The sequence below is a fragment of the Penaeus monodon genome, chromosome 18 (genome assembly GCF_015228065.2).
Source record: "Penaeus monodon isolate SGIC_2016 chromosome 18, NSTDA_Pmon_1, whole genome shotgun sequence".
Lineage (NCBI taxonomy): Eukaryota > Metazoa > Arthropoda > Malacostraca > Decapoda > Penaeidae > Penaeus > Penaeus monodon.
In genome coordinates, this window is record NC_051403.1 from 49,387,715 (window position 1) to 49,404,458 (window position 16,744).

The window sequence follows — 16,744 nt, forward strand, 5'->3', positions numbered from 1 at the left end:
GAAATAGAGAAGACTATGGCCATGTAGTAATTATAGAATAAAAATGTGTTATACAGAAACAAGGCAGTTGGAATGAGAACTGAGATTCAAAAAAAAGTTTGCCTTATGAATACAGTATATATAGTGTTGAATCAAGGCTAATCTGTTAAGTAAATTGCACAAGTACTTATGTGATTTACAAGTGACTGTATTGTAGATTGCACCAAATTTATTTTGATGTAAAAGAATATCTTATAAAAGTTTCTGTATTGATAATGTGTAAAGGGTAGTTGGAACAATATTTTTGCCCTCGGGCCAATTGCGCTATGATAATCCACATGCCCACCAAAGGCACATCATCATTGATGTGGTTAAACTTAACTTGTGGTGTATGTTGTACTATGTATATTAGATGAAACAATCATATATACCAGGAGACAAAAATTAGTGGAATTTCTCCAATATATCATATAATTAAACCAAAACCAGAGGTTTTAGAAGCAAAATATTGCCAAGAAATGGTGGTAGTTATTGATATCATTATTTGTATTTTCTTGGAAGTAACAAATGGGGGATGCAGAACATGATCTAGTTCCTTGAAAGTTATCAGATCTTGCATAGAAAATCTGTACTTATTCATATACATGGATTTATTGCTGCAATCTCTCTCTTTTTTATTATTATTATCAAACCCAATCTTTTACCTAAGTTAATAAAGATAAATATATATTTCTGAAATATAGTCAATTTACATTTTTGTTCTGTATTACTGGTTGCTGTGTATTATGAAGTGATATGAATCTTGTTACAGGGGTAGAGAGAAAAACAAAACAAGTAAAAATATTTTGTTTAATTACACTGTAAATATCTTGTACAGAATCTGTAAATATCTAGGGATAATACTGTGTGTGGGTTTCAACTTTATCCAAAAAACAGATGGAAGTCAAAGTGAAATCTGATGGAATTTTGTTTCCTGTCCACTCAGAAGAGAAAGCCTTTGTTTACAAGACGAGTTATACACTCACTTTCTATGCTTGCTTCTATGATCTTTCTGCATAGGGTTTTCAATCTGTTACCAGTCTCATTGAGCTTTTGCATTATGAAAAGTTCACATCGAGGATATATGCCATTTTAGCTTATACTTGTTACTAGAAGGAGAAGATCCAAAACATGCTGGTCACGTGGTAGCTCAGGCAGGAAAGGCGTAGTTGAATTTGAATCTGAGAAAGAGGATGGGTTAAGCTTGCAATATAATCACAGGAATTTTCCAGAAGATATGGATTATCAGTGTGAATATGACTGTTCTGTGGTTTTTGTTTGTAAACAATACTTATGTGATAAATGTTTATTTGAAAACTGAAAGGATGAAATTAACATAGCAAGTTTTCTATTATGCTAGCTGTATGACCAGACAATGTAGAAGGCATTCTCAGTTAGTCAATAGCCTATACCCTCTTAAGAAAGAAAGGGCTTAAAAGTGCACAGCCATATGCATACACTTACATAAACTTATATAGGATTTTGAGCTCAGAATTACCTGTGAACACTATGTAATAATAGGCTGTTTGTATGGTAGTTAGCCTACTAGAATGTCAGGAGGAATCATGCAATATTGAGCACTGGACAGGATTAACAAGTCCTTTGATAGATATGTTAAGCAACATTGCATGTCTTCATGAACATTTTTCTCTATGTATGCTATTATACCCCACTTATATAGTAGAGTTGTCTTTGGTCTGTAAGAAATGCCAAATAGTGGGACAGTTAAAACAGAAAGATTGGCAAAGCTGTGTTTGATAGTCATTGCAAGTTAAAACACAAATGTATTTCATATTTCCTTGGTGTGATCTGAACTTTTTGAGTTTTGGAAAGCAACTTTATGTGTTTCTTGGGAGTTATCATAAGTGATATTTCACTTGTTTACAACATTAAGGTAGCAGTTTATAGGAGGCTTATTTTTTGTATAGTATGTACAATATATATATAAATCTGCCAATTTTGTGTTGAGTATTGACATCTAGCCATCATATTTTCCATGCTGTTGTCAGCTGTCTTTTTCATTACTGTATGTATATCATATACCTTAATATTGAATATTGAAGAAGTATAATCTTTAGTGTTTTTAGATGACTTTTGTTTCATTTCATCCCAATGACAACCCAATCAGATGTATTTAAGAAAAACAAAGAGTGTAATGTCATTAACCCAAAGTGATCAGCATCAACGATTCTCAGACCAAGAATTATTTAGACTGCTGTTATAATTCAATTAACAAGTATCTAATTGTCTATAAATGCAAAAAAAAACTAAAAACCTAGCAAGCTGCTGGTCTATTTTTCCATTTATTTACAGCTTTGTCTATATATGTATGTACTTTGTGCGTGCGTGCATGCGTGCGTACCTGTGTGCGTGCGTGTGTGCGTGTGTTTATTGTTTCTGTCTCAGTCTGTGTGTATATGTGTATATATATATATATATATATATATATGTATATGCATATACATATACATATACATATATATGTATGTATATATATATATATATATATATATATATATATATATATATATATATATGTATATATATATATATATATATATATGTATATATTATATATACATGTATATTTATATATAAGTCCGCGGTGGCCGAGTTCTTAGAGCATTGGACTCGAGACTGGCATGATGGCAATCTGAGTTCGAGGGTTCGAGTCACCGGCCGGCGCATTGTTCCCTTGGGCAAGGAACTTCAGCTTGATTGCCTACCTAGCCACTGGGTGGTCAAGCCATCCCAAGTCAGTGCTGGTCCCAAACCCGGATAAAATAGAGAGAATGATTACCTAAAAGGTGACAACGACATTCTCCGTGGAAAGGAACTGGGAACCCTACCACGTACTCACTCCAAGAGCATCACAACATGAAAAACTGCAATTGAGTGTCATGCTGGGACCATGGCTGCTCATACGTGAGCCTATACCGTTGAAAAAAAAAAAAAAAATATATATATAATATATATGCATATGTATGTGTATGTATATACATATATATGTATATTTTTTTTTTAACGTAGGTTCATGTCTGAGCCACCGTGGTCACAGCATGATACTTAATTGTAGTTTTCATGTTGTGATGCTCTTGGAGTGAGTACGTGGTAGGGTCCCCAGTTCCTTTCCACGGAGAGTGCCGGTGTTACCTTTTTGGGTAATCATTCTCTCTATTTTATCCGGGCTTAGGACCAGCACTGACTTGGGCTGGCTTGGCCACCCAGTGGCTAGGTAGGCAATCGAGGTGAAGTTCCTTGCCCAAGGGAACAACACGCCGGTCGGTGACTCGAACCCTCGAACTCAGATTGCTGTTGTGACAGTGTTGAGTCTGACGCTCTATTCGGCCACCGCGGCCTTGACGATCATGGGCTTCCATGATTTTCTTGGCAATTTAGAGCGGTGGTTTGCCATTGCCTTCCGCCTGATGTGTTTTTTTTTTTTTGAGTCACCATCTCTATTTACCCGGCATTGACTTGGGCTGGCTTATCCACCAAGCGGCTAGGCAGGCAATCGAGGTGAAGTTCCTTGCCCAAGGGAACAACGCGCCGGCCGGTGACTCGAACCCTCAAACTCAGATTGCCGTCGTGACAGTCTTGAGTCCGACGCTCTAACCATTCGGCCACCGCGGCCCCCTCAATACACTACTGAGCGGTTATTTGGCAGTGCCACCCTTGCCCGATTGGATTTTGCTTCCTCTCTTTTCCTTTCTTTTATTCTTTTTCACTCTTTTCCTTGACTTGTTTTACTCACGACTGTACTGCTCTCTCGTAATACCACTCGCAACAACGCCGCCTCACTACCGTCCTCCTCCTCGCCCCGTCATGGAAAGTCAGCATCCACATCCCGTCCTCCTCGAACCGAAACGTTGCTCCCATGAGGAACCCCATTCCGACCATGGTAAAATAATGATCCTAGACAGACGCTGTGGCCGTCACCGTCTTTCCCTCTGCTTTCACTCTCACGTCCTTAGCCACGTGGTATAGGTATCGGACGCCACTCTACGATTTGTACGATTCGGGTTCGTCCAACTTCTCCGTCTGTAATCCGAGTGACTTTACTTCTTCCGAAATGGACAGGAAGTCGCAAAAACCGGTTTCAACCACGGTGACCATATCCACGCCGTTGATGGAGGTCATCATCATTAAATCGAAGTTCTTTGTTACGGGCTTAGCAAGCTGATAAATGCAAAGCGTCGGTTTATATATGTATATACATATATATTATGTATAAGGGCGCGATAGCCGAGTGGTTAGAGCATCAGACTCAAGACTGCCACGACGGCAATCCGAGTTCGAGGGTTTGAGTCACCGGCCGGCGCGTTGTTCCCTTGGGCAAGGAACTTCACCTCGATTGCCTACCTGACCACTGGGTGGGTAGGCCAGCCCGGGTCAGTGCCGGTCCCAGACCCGGTAAATAGAGATGATGACTCGATAAAAATACCGGGCGGAAGGCAACGCCAAACCACCGCTCTAAATTGCCAAGAAAATCATGGAAAATCCATGATCGCCAACATCCTTGTAGGACAGGGCACTTGAAAAAAAAAAAATCTGACTTAGGATTTGAATTGCTAAATCAATTTCCACGTGCCCACGGGGAGTGTGTGTAAAATTCGCTATCATTGCTCAAGTATGAGTAGATAGGTAATATCTATGGATCTAGTGAGATCCTAGTTACACACTCCTTCCAGTGGGTCGTGTGGCATGGTTGGTTTAGTACTGGCCTCCGGTTTTATACCCGGAGTGACCTAGTTTCGAGTCCTGATCAGTGAGGGTTATTTATAAAAAAAAAAAGGAATATAAAGGATCTAAAAAACTACCGACTCATAAGCCTCCGGGCTAGTACAGTGGTAACGTGTCGGCCTCATCCGAGGGGTCGGCGGTTCGCGCCCCGCCCAGGTGCGAGAAGTTGCAACTGTCGCCTGGAGGTTACTGCTGTGGCTGGGCACCACGGCGGGCAAGGACTCCGTTCAGCCGAGTCAGCAGCAGCTGACTCGGCTGAACGGAGTTTACAAACTGGTCACAAAAGGCATCACAACTCGCATCTCTGACATCTGGATTCTAACCAGCCTTAGGAACAAGCAGGCTTACGCAGTGGACCACATCCACACGCTCACCCAAATAAAAGAAAAAAAATATATATATATATAGGAAACCCCTGTGTATGGCATTCTACGATTACGAAAAGGCATTTGACTCTGTACAAATACTAACTATACTAGAAGCTATCCAAAGACAGGGAGTAGAGGAGGTATAATGTTAAATATGAGAAGATATATACGAAGATGGAGCAGCAGCCATCAAGCTCTACACGGAAACTGGTAAAATACCAATTAAAATGGGTGATGTACAGGACAACACCATCTCACCAAAAATGCTTACAGCTTGCCTTGAGGAAATATTCAAGAAGCTAGAATGGAACGGAAAGGGTATCAAAATAGCACACGAATACCTACACAATCCAATATTTGCAGACGATATTGTTCTCTTCAGTGAAGCTTCAAATGAAATGCAGCAATTAATAAACGACCTGAATAGAGAAAGTTTGAAAGTCGGAAAGAACAAGAAAAGAGACTAAGATCATGTTCAACAGAAGAGTCCAATTCGAAATGATACGTGTACAAGGCGAAGCGCTAGAGGTAGTGGACACACACACACACACACACACACACACACATATATATGTATATATATATTATATATATATATATATATATATATATATATATATATATATATAATAATATATATATATATATATATACATATACACACATCTAGCGAAGAGCAAATAAACCGACGGATCAGTCTAGGCTGGAGCACCTTCGGTAGACACAGTAGCATACCAAGAGACTCCTTGCCATTATGTCTAAAAAGAAGAGTCTTTACCAGTGCGTCCTTCCATTTTTGTCCTATGGATTAGAACCATGGACTACAACCAAATTACTGGAGAGGAAACTAATAAGTACCCAGAGAGGGACGGAAAAGTTAATATTGAGAATTAGCATAAGAGATCGGATGACGGCGATGTGGATCAGGGAACAAACAAAAGTAAAAAAAAAAAAAAATGGGCAGGTCATATATGTCGGAGGCAGGACGGCAGACGGACAAAGTATCAGACTGGGCTATAGATAACATAAAGAAACCTAGGGCCAGACCAGTGACAAGATGGCGTGACGAAATAACGAAATTTGGGGGCCGAGACTGAAAAATCACAAGACAGACAAGGTTGGAAAAGATTGGGGCGCCTACGTCCTGCAGCGAACTGATTCAGGCTGCTGCCTTTGCTGCTGCTAACGATGATGATGATATCGATATATATATATATATATATATATATATATATATATATATATATATATATATATATATATATATATCAACGAACACCGCAACGCCCTCCGACGAAATGACAAGAGAAGCGCCTTCGTTGTCCAGGTGGACTCCGACGGCCATCTCCCTAAGTGGTCCCAGGCCTCCATCATTAAACAAGGTCTGCCCCCACGACAAAGGAAGATGGTAGAAGAGGCGTTCATACACACAACTAACAACTTCAACACCGTAACAGGGAGCCACGAACTAGCCAAGGTCGTCGCACACCTAATTACCGACGTGACCTGACCGCTCAGTACATGTATATATACCTTTATGTGTCTCTGATGAAACAGTAAATGCGAAAAGGCCTTCGGCATATTCGTGTGTTTTCTTGTACTTCCCTTCGTTGTTCTGCTTGCATACTTATATATGTATACGCATACGTATATGTGTATACGTATACGTATATGTGTATACGTATATGTGTATACGTATACGTATATGTGTATACGTATACGTATATGTTTATACGTATATGTGTATCCGTATACGTATATGTATATGTGTATTATTGGTTATAAATATATAATCATGTAATATTTGATATGTAATTATGATAATAATAATTGATAATTACATATGTATTCTATTATATACATTATATAATATATATTATATGATATATATAATGTATTATATAATTTACAATATATATAGATATATATATTATATATTATATATATATGATATACATAATAATAACAATATTAATAATAATTATAACAATAACAAGAACAATTACGACAATAACAAAGATGATAATGATAATGATAGGGGTAATAAGAATTATATGATTCTTGATACAAAAAAAAACGCTACTAACACCACCAATAATTACCATAATAATGATATCAACAATGATAAAAGAAAAATAATGATAGTAATGAAAATGATGATAATAATGATTTGTATAATATCGACTGCAAGCGACTCGAAACAGATTTCATGGTCCACTCATACCATATCTCGACGCTCCGAACCTTCGCAATGATAATGATAATGATAGTGGTAATAAGAATTATGTGATTCTTGATAAAAAAAAAAAAAAAAAAAAAAAAAAAAAAAAAAAAAAAAAAAAAAAAAAACGCTACTAACACCACCAATAATTACCATAATAATGATATCAACAATGATAATAGAAAAATAATGATACTAATGAAAATGATGATAATGATTTGTATAATATCGACTGCAAGCGACTCGAAACAGATTTCATGGTCCACTCATACCATATCTCGACGCTCCGAACCTTCGCAATGAACCGCTTGTCCGCACAAAAGACCCGTCCTTGTGCACAACCTCTAAGACTTATGACGTGCTGTTGTCAACTTGTCCGTTCGTCGCTTTTCCGAGACTTGCCTCTCGATCATTCTTCATAAACCGTAAAAGGCAACTCGATTATAAAAGAAATGAAATATCAATGATAATAGTAATTATTATTATAATGATAATATTAATAGTAATAGTAATAATAAAAAATAAAAAAATAGCAATAGTAATGATAATAATAATATGAATAATAATGATGATGATAGCAATTAATGATGGTAATAATATAAATAATCTTAGCACTATTATTAATGATAGTGATAATACCAATTTTATAGCGAATGGTTAGACGAGCTTTGACAACAAGAATTAATATCATCAGTTACTATTTTTTACTATTATTACGCTTACCATTGCCACTATCGCCATGATGATACTAATGCTAACAAAGCCAAAGGCGTCACTTCAGTTTTTCTTTGGGGGGGAGGGAGGAGGAAAAGCGAACGAATTGAGCACAATGAGCTAGGTTAGGTTTGGTTTAGGTTAGTTTAGGTTAGGTTAGGTTAGGTTAGGTTAGGTTAGGTTAGGTTTGGGTTAGGTTAGTTTAGGTTAGGTTAGGTTAGGTTTGGGTTAGGTTGGGTTAGGTTAGGTTAGGTTAGGTTAGGTTAGGTTAGGTTAGGTTAGGTTGGGTTAGGTTAGGTTAGGTTTGTTTAGGTTAGGTCAGGTTAGGTTAAGTTTGGTTAAGTTAGGTTAGGTTAGGTTAGGCATTTTGATGTTCCCATTCAACTGTCCTGGTGCCTGAGAGTCTGAAAAAGAAACAGAGAAACAGAGGGAAAGCAAATACAAGAACCAGGGGGGGGGGTGGGGTTGAGCCGTTCCTTTGTTGCCATGTTGATGTGCCTCCTTCCTTCCTCTGTTAAAAAGAACCTGTGGAAAAAATTATCATGTATATATGTATATATATCATATATATATGTATATATATCATATGTAGATGTATATATATCATATATATATATGTATATATATCATATATATATATATATATATATATATATATCATATATATATGTATATATACCATATATATATGTATATATAAATATATATATTATTAAATATAATAATCGGTAAACAATCAATTTTTAATATATCCTCTCAGGCCCTTATGGGAGGGTTTTTGGGGGGGGGTTAAATTTTTTCTTTTGGTTCTTTATTTCCCATAATGGGGGATATTTATAATTTTATTATATTTTTATTTTAAAATTATATTTTATTATTTATTAAAATTTTTATATTAATTTATTTTATTTTTCTTTGTATTCTTATTTTTTCTTTGAGAAAACCCCGAATTTCTAATAAAAATTTTGTGCCCCTTCCCTTTCCCCGATTTGGAAGGCCCCGAGTTTATTTGTTTCACCCAAATTTTGGCCCCCATCTTTTTTTTTTTTGCTTTTTGTCTAGTCTCCCTTTTGCCCCTTATCGGGGGGGGGGGGCCCCCTTGTTTTTTTTTTCCTATTTTCTTTTTGTAAAAATTTTAGATTAATTAATATTGTATTATAGAGGAAGGGTTTTTAGGGGTTAGGTTAGTTTTGGTAGGGGCTTATGTTTTCAAGCCCAAAGGAAAAAGTTGCAATAAAAAATACAAGGGGCTGTTCTTTTTTCAAACCCTTTTGCACTTCCTTTTTCAGACTTTGCTTTTACTAAAAAGTATTTTTTCCCCAATTTGTCAAACACTTTATTGCTGAGCTTATTGAACATATTTCTTTTCCTTTTTTACCATAGCGTTTTTACTTTCATAGATTTACATAAAAAACATCCAAAATTTGGAAACTTCACTCCTTTGTATACTAACAAGCAAACCCTTTCAATACTGTAGAAAGAAAAAAAAAAAACAAACAAACAGTAAAATGCTGGAGGTGAAAAAACTACAAGAAAAGGGGGGGGGGGCAAACCAAAACTGTATATTTCGAAAAAAACCCAAGCCTACATGAAAAAAATAACAAAAGATGTAAGAACCCCCAAAGGGATCGGGGTAGCTTGTTTAACCTGTTTTCCTTCGTGTTTTTGAGGTGGGAATTCTTCTGGTTTTTTTCCTGTTTTTGGGTTTGAAATCCCCCTTGAGTTTGTCGCTTCATTCCTGTGACTGTTTTTTTAGTTTTGAGCCAGTTATTAAAGTGAATAACACCACACACCCAACATTAACAGTAAAACCTGGGCGCGAGCGCTTTCGGCCGAGGGGGCCTTTTCAGGCACCTGATAGGTTGTTACAAAATCGTATTAAAAATTCTCTTATAATTTAAAAAAAGGGGGATAAATGAGTGGAGTAGGTAAGGAAACCCCTTTTCCCCTTTTTCCTGTTTCCTGTTGGAAACGGGGCGGGGAAGGGAACTGGGGGTTCCGCCCTTTATCTTATGACTATATAGAGTATTACAGTCTTTTTTAAAATAAATGAATATAAGGATAGCATTTTTGGGGGGATGTTTATTTTTTTTTGCATATTCCTTTCATTTGACTTGTCATGACTGCGGTAAAAATAATTTAATATACCCTCTCCGGGTTTAGGATGAGGTTGGGGGGGTTTTTTTCTTTTTTTGGGTATTTTTATTTCAATAATGGGATATTTATCTTTACCCCACGGAAAAACCTAAAAAAACACAAAAATAATATATGAAACAGTTTCCTTTGTTTTTCTTCAGTCTAAAGGGGGGGAGGGGGGGGGGGCGACACTCTATGTGCCCAGCATCATACTTCTGGTCTCATGTTTTAATTTTTAAATTTAAAAGGCATATTTGCTTATTTGACTTTTTCTTCCTTTCTTCCTTTTAAAGTTGGTACCCTCTCACCTTTGCATTGAGCTACCTGACTCTTCCCGTGTTTGGGCTGTTCCAACCCGGGAATGGGGAGCAGGTAGGGGCTCTCATCTTGTTTTCTATTAATTTTTTAATAGGTAGCTTCATAATAAAAATATTTTCCCCAATTTTTCTAAATAGTCCTTTTTTGGTCTCTCAATACTTAGCTAAGACTAAGTAGGGGAACAAGGGGGAGTTAAAATGTGAATTTTCAAAAAACAGCCTTAGGGCTTCTCCCTTTGGGGTGGGAGAGAGAGAAGGGAAATATTCTGTCATTTTATTTTCTTTGTATTCTATTTTTTTTTTGAGAAGCCGGAATTACTAATAAACTTTGACAGTAGTTTTTTCTTGCCGCATATAAAAAGTAAGTAATTGTGTGCATCAAATAATCTTACTGTGCCAATATTTTGAAATGATAAACATAAAAAAAGTTGAATATTTTTTGATATTTTTTTATGGAAAATTAGTCTTTTTTTGGGGGGGGTGAAAGAGGTTTAAAGGGGGGGAAAGGGTGGTCACCGACCTTGACTGCAGTTTTAAGGCGGGGGGGTGCCCTGGTTGCTTCAAATACCTCGCCCCGGTGAGTTTTATTCTTCCTGTCCACGGTCAGAGGGGACGGGAACTGCGCTCTGATCAGCGTGCTGCAAACGATTTCCTTTTTTCCATGAAACAAGGTGGGGAGCCTGAATGATGTTCCCAGGGTGGTTCTGGAATTTTTTTTGACCACCCCATATTTATTTAGGAAATGTCTCACTGGTCCGTCATTTTTGGGGAAAAAATAAAAGGAAATATTTCCTTTTTGGGTGTTTCATCTTTTTAATGAGCGTGAGTTTTTATGTTTTTTTTCCCGAGCTGAGGTGAGGCATCATTATATATCCTCTCGCCCGAAGAAAACCCTCTTTCCTAAAAAGCGTTTTAGCCTTTGGGTCCCCACTGACTATTTTCTTTAAATTTAAAAGCCTGTGAGAAGGGGGAGATTCATTAGGTTGGGGGGATGATTTGACATGAAAAGGAGATATTGGTGTTTTAGGGGTTGTAAACACTGTGGTTTGTGGGCAACCCTTTTCATTTGAAATACAACAGGGGGGTTTTAGGAAAGGGCTTCTCTCGGGGTGATTCTAAAGGAACTGAGGTCTGATGAATGTTTTTCAATCCTTTATGGTAGGCCGCAGTTCACTTTTGTACCCCACAAAAATGCCCAAAAAATTTTTCATCCATATACCTATAGAAAATCTAGGGGTTTATCAGCTTTTTCCTTTTGTCTCAATATTTTTCTGACGAAAATTTCCCCCACGCCATGAAAAGAGGTCCATGGCGACCTTCCCCGATTTAGAAACTATTTTAAATCCAACAGGGTGCCGTCAGACAGGTCATGCCTTCTTTTATCAAGTATGGTGGGGAGCTGACATGTATTTGGAGAGCTTTTCCCATAGGAAAAATTCTGCCTAGAAATTTGCCACAAAAAGCTGTTCTTGTGGGATAGAGGGTAAAGGGGGACTTACAAAAGAAAAAAGGAAAACTCCTTCTGGGGATCCCTCACATTTTTCCCTTTCTGTAGGAAGGAGGGGGTGTCCTGCAATCTCTGTAAAAGATCTATGAGAGGGTGAGATATGTGGTTAGAAGGCGTCTACAGTCTGGTTGGAGACTGCAACCACTCAACACTGGTCTCCCTGACCATGAACCTGTGCTTGGGTCTAGAGGTTTATGAGTTTTTAGGGAGGACATACCAGTGTGGTATGATGGGTTTGTGCTCTAGAAGGGCATCTCTTTGTCCTGCAGAGAAGCTTCTCCTCTTCCTTCCTTCTTTCTGGCTTGTCTAGGGGAAAAAAATGATTAACCAACATAATACTCTCTCTCTGTACTGTAGCTAGAGCCTCTTCAGGGTTATTTAATTCTATATGTCTCCTTGTACTTAGAGCTTTTTCACCCATAGCTATGTAACTGCTTGTTTTAACACGACCAGAGCTCCATCTTTATCTGCCTTTTTAATCACTATATCTTTTTTTCTGCTAAATCTTTTAATGCTTTGTTTTCTAATTTAGTTAGGTTGGGTCTTTCATTCTTTTCCCATGCCTGATACACTTCAAAAGTTCACATTTGATCATATTATCTAGGCCTGGCATCTTCGAGGGGGGAGGTTTCTTTATCTTGGAGGGGTAATTGTTGTGGTATTTTTTTCTTTTCTCTGGGTTCCTTCATAGATGCTCAGGCTGTAGAGAGGATGTGAATCTTTCATTAATGGTTCTTGTAGGGCTTCTAATGAGGTTTGGAAGTCCTTCCATGCTTCTTTTTCCTTGGGGGACCTGGTACAAAAGACCTACCTTTTGCAGAACCGAAAAATGTATCTTCTCTAGAGGAACTTCACTTACCACCAGTTCCATGCCCAATTGTTTTGCTCTTTTCCTTGCCACTGCCTTTCTTCTCTTCGTCCTGTTTCTCACTGGGAGCTTCCTCTTTGCTGGTCTACCCAACCATTGTTCTTTGTCTCCTCTGTACGTATCTTGTGTTGTACTGCCTTCTCTGTGGAGGGTTTCTCTGTTGCGAATTTTATTTGTTCCATTGGTTTCTGGGGTTCCATTCTCTCCTGTGGAATTTTTGATGGGGGTAGGACTTCTCTGGAAGTCTCGAGAGGTTATTGTTGAGGCACCTTCTCGCACATCTACCAGTGGTTCTTTTCTGGGTGATGTTGTGGGGTGTCCCAGTGTTCCTCCTCTGTCCTTCCCCCCTAACGGAAGCCGCCTTACCGCGTTGAGGGGGCTTGAGGTCCCAATGATCTGGTGAGCTGGACCAGAGGGGCCCATGCTGGAGGGGTCACCAGTGAGGGATAAGACAAAATGGCTTCTGGTGCACCAAGGCCTAAGAGGGGGAGCTCTCCACGTGTTTTGCCGTGCGTGGAGACGGGGGTCCTGGAGATTGAGCGGTGCTGCGTGCTGCGCCCTGCAGCTAGCAGCGTGCTCTTGGTCCTTTGTTCTGGTTAGACGGGTGGCTTGATCGGGGCCGGTCGGGTCGTCGGCTGGTCAAATGGGCTGGGTTCAAGCAGACACTGTTCAGTCGGTGGCGCATGGGTCCCACGGCTGCCATCAGTGCTGTGGTAGTGGCTGTGTATGTTTCCTCATTGACCCTGTGGCTGTGAGAGATTTGAAGCCCCAACTGTGGCTTCCCCTCATTGGACTCCATGGTGGGTGGGGGGGTGGGGAGTGGAGAATTCCAGTTTGTGTGAGTACTACAAATTTACAAGGATCTGGCTCTCTCCCTGGCGACCTGCGCAGTCCCCCGACCGTTCCCTCTGGTGCTTCCACTGCTAGGGTTGTGGCGTGGGGCCAGCTCTTGCCGTTTTGAAGAAAATGGACAACCAAGAATATGTGTGGGGGTGTGGTACAACGGGTCATCAAGGAGATGACAACAGTTCAGGTCCAATGTGTGTGCACTGCAAAGAAGCTCATGAGGCTTCTTCGAAGCAATGTGGAAGATACAGATTTAGTGGTGGTGGGGAGCAGGGAGAAAATTGGTTTTCCAGAGGCAGGGCGACGTGCCCGTGTGCTGTTTGCACAGCCAGGTGGGTCCTTTGCTTCGGTTCTGGCCCATCCTCCTTCCACCAACCCTTGCCCTGCAATGCTTCTTGCAGCACACACTCTGCCACTTCCTCTGGACCTCAGTCCGGATTGCTGACGCTGCCTCTGGTGAGTTGTTCTGCCGGAAAGCGGAAGTGGGAGTGGGGGGTCTGTTGAGGAGACTCCTCCTCCCAAAGTGGGGTCTTTGGAGCCATCATTTAGGGCTCCAGAGGCCTCAACAGTGGCAGCCCAGCTGCCGCCATGTTCACGGGGGCCTCTGCTGCTGGGCGGAGTGCCCCTGAAGTGGGGGCTCAGGCGCGCCCTTTGCCCGGGCAAAGAAATCCAGGAGTCCAGGAGACTCCGGCTGCCGCAGCATCCACAGGGGCCTACACTGCTGGACTGAGTGCCCCTGAAGCAGGGGCTCAGTCTGTCCTTTGCCCAGGCAAGGAAGTCCTGAACCTGTCCAGGGAGACCTGTGGAAGCTGGTTCCACAGGTGAACAGATGTTAAAAGGGTGCTCCTAGGATCCGGAAAGGGACAGCCTGGGGGTGTGAGGCAAAGCTTGACCACAGGTGCTGCCAAGCACCTTGTGAGGGGTAGTATAGGGAGCTGGATGCCCTAATCCAATGGAGCTATCGGGGAATTCATGCAGAATGGGAAGAGCTGCAACATCTGATAGCTTCGTGTAGCCCAGTTTGTGTATACCTACAAGAGATTGTGACCAGGGAGGGTCGTCCATTTTCCTGAGAGGGTTCGGGTTCGGGCCCATTGTGGAACCTTTGACAGTGGACCTCGTGGAGAAGTAGCAGTGGTGGTGCGTCGGGATATTCCCTCCAGGCCGTCCACCTGCAGACGGCACTGCAGGTGGGGGCTGTGTGAGTGAGCTCGACTCGACCTTTTGCACTGTTGCATCCTCTACCTCCTCCACAAAATCAGAAATTGGTTTTTTTGGAGATCTACTTGGGCGGTTGCACATCCATTTCTGCTTTTTTGGGAGACTTCAATGGTCGGCGTCGCCTCTAGGGAGACATTTTGTGCAGCCCTCGAGGAGAGGCCTTGGGGTCCTTGTTCTTAAGAGAATGCAGTTTTGCTGAACAGGGCACCCCCACACATTTCCAAGTTCAAATTGGGACATTCTCTAATATAGCCCTATCAATGGGCTCACCTGATTCACGGGTTGAACTTAAATTGGCAGGTCATGGAAGATTTGCATGGAAGTGCCCACTTTCCCAATACTTTTGGAGGGGGTGAAGGGTATTCCAGCCAATGGGTGCAGAGATGGCGACTTGAACATGCGGACTGGAATCATTTTAGATCAACTGCAGGATTGCAAGGATCTGTGAATGTTTTCCCAGGGGTATTAAAGATGCTTTTAATCACCTCACATCACGAATACACCTTGCAGCAGAAGCATCCTTTCCCGAAAAGTAGCGACCATTACAGTCGACCTCCAGTGCCATGGTGGTCTGATGAATGCCAACAAGCTGTCAGAGCATGAAAAGTTGCATTAGGCAATTGAAACGACGCCCCAGCATTGTAACCTTGATAAAATTACAAGAAGACCGTGCCAAGGCCAGGCGCGTGCTAAAGGAGGCTAGACGGACGTCGTGGGGGACAGTATGTCTCACGATTAATCTGGGTCCCCTTAGCATGGGTATGGAAAAAGGGTGGTAAGATCGCTGGAAAGAGTATATCCATGTCACAACCTGCTCTGAAGATATATGGCATAATCATCAAGATAAAAAGATGTTGCAATGAGCTAGCTAAATCCATGGCAGAGATCTCCTCGGGAGCATCTTAACTGCTCGATTCTCCACTTTTCGGGCTGAATAGGAACAAAAACCAGTGTCATTTTCAGTAGGACTGCAGCAAAACTTCCATAAACTTGCCATTTTGCGCAAAGAGATGGACTCTGTTTTGAAGCTCTGCCATAAGACTGCCCCAGAAGTTGACGATATTCCATACCAAATGATATCTCACTTACCAGAGAGCTCCAGAAGTTCCTGTTAGACCTATTTAATAGGATCTATAGGAGGGCACAGTGCCAACCATAGGGAGAGAAGCTATAATCTTTCCTGGTCCTAAACCGGGTAAAGATGCTTCCGCACCGGGAAAAATTACAGACCAATTTCCCTCACCAGCTGCATCTGCAAGCTGATGTAGAAAATGGTAAACCTCAGGTTGACATGGCTGCTAGAAAAAGAAAAGTTTTTGACCCCATATCAATATGGCTTTAGGAAAATTTAAAAGTGACACAGATGCACTTGTGAGGATGGAAACTGCTATACAAAATTCCTTCGCACAGCAACGTCACGTGATAGCAGTCTTCTTTGCCCTTGAAAAGGCTTACGATACTACTTGGAAGCATGGCATACTCATGAAGCTGTATGACTTTGGGTTTAAGAGGAGCATTACCTCCCTTTCATAAAGCTTCCTTGCTGACAGAAAGCTTAGAGTTCGTGTAGAAACAGTTTCTCTAACCTGGAAGATCAGCTGGAACGGGTCCCACAAGGGAGTGTCTTAAGTGTGACCCTTTTTGCCATTGCTATAAATGACATTGTAAAGGTTGTTCCAAGTGCTGTCTCATGTAATCTGTATGTGGATGACTTTACACTGTACTGCTCAGGAGGAAACTTACAGGATGTGCAAGGACACATGCAGACTGCAATAAATCAGGTTG

At 40.6% G+C, this 16,744-nt stretch overlaps 1 protein-coding gene across 6 annotated transcripts in view; it reads left to right on the plus strand.

The window, feature by feature from the left end:
* Nucleotides 1-16,744, plus strand: part of LOC119584584 (caskin-1-like) — a 140,163-nt gene that overhangs the window by 103,508 nt on the left and 19,911 nt on the right. For 4 of the 6 annotated variants that reach the window (XR_005229829.1, XM_037933278.1, XM_037933271.1 and 1 more), the window contains one exon: nt 1-2,106. This exon is cut by the window's left edge and continues 757 nt beyond it. The exons of the other annotated variants lie outside the window; for them this stretch is intronic. The gene's annotated coding sequence lies outside the window, so the exon portion shown is untranslated. Of the gene's footprint in view, nt 2,107-16,744 lie in introns of those variants that run through there. 6 annotated transcript variants of the gene reach the window in all.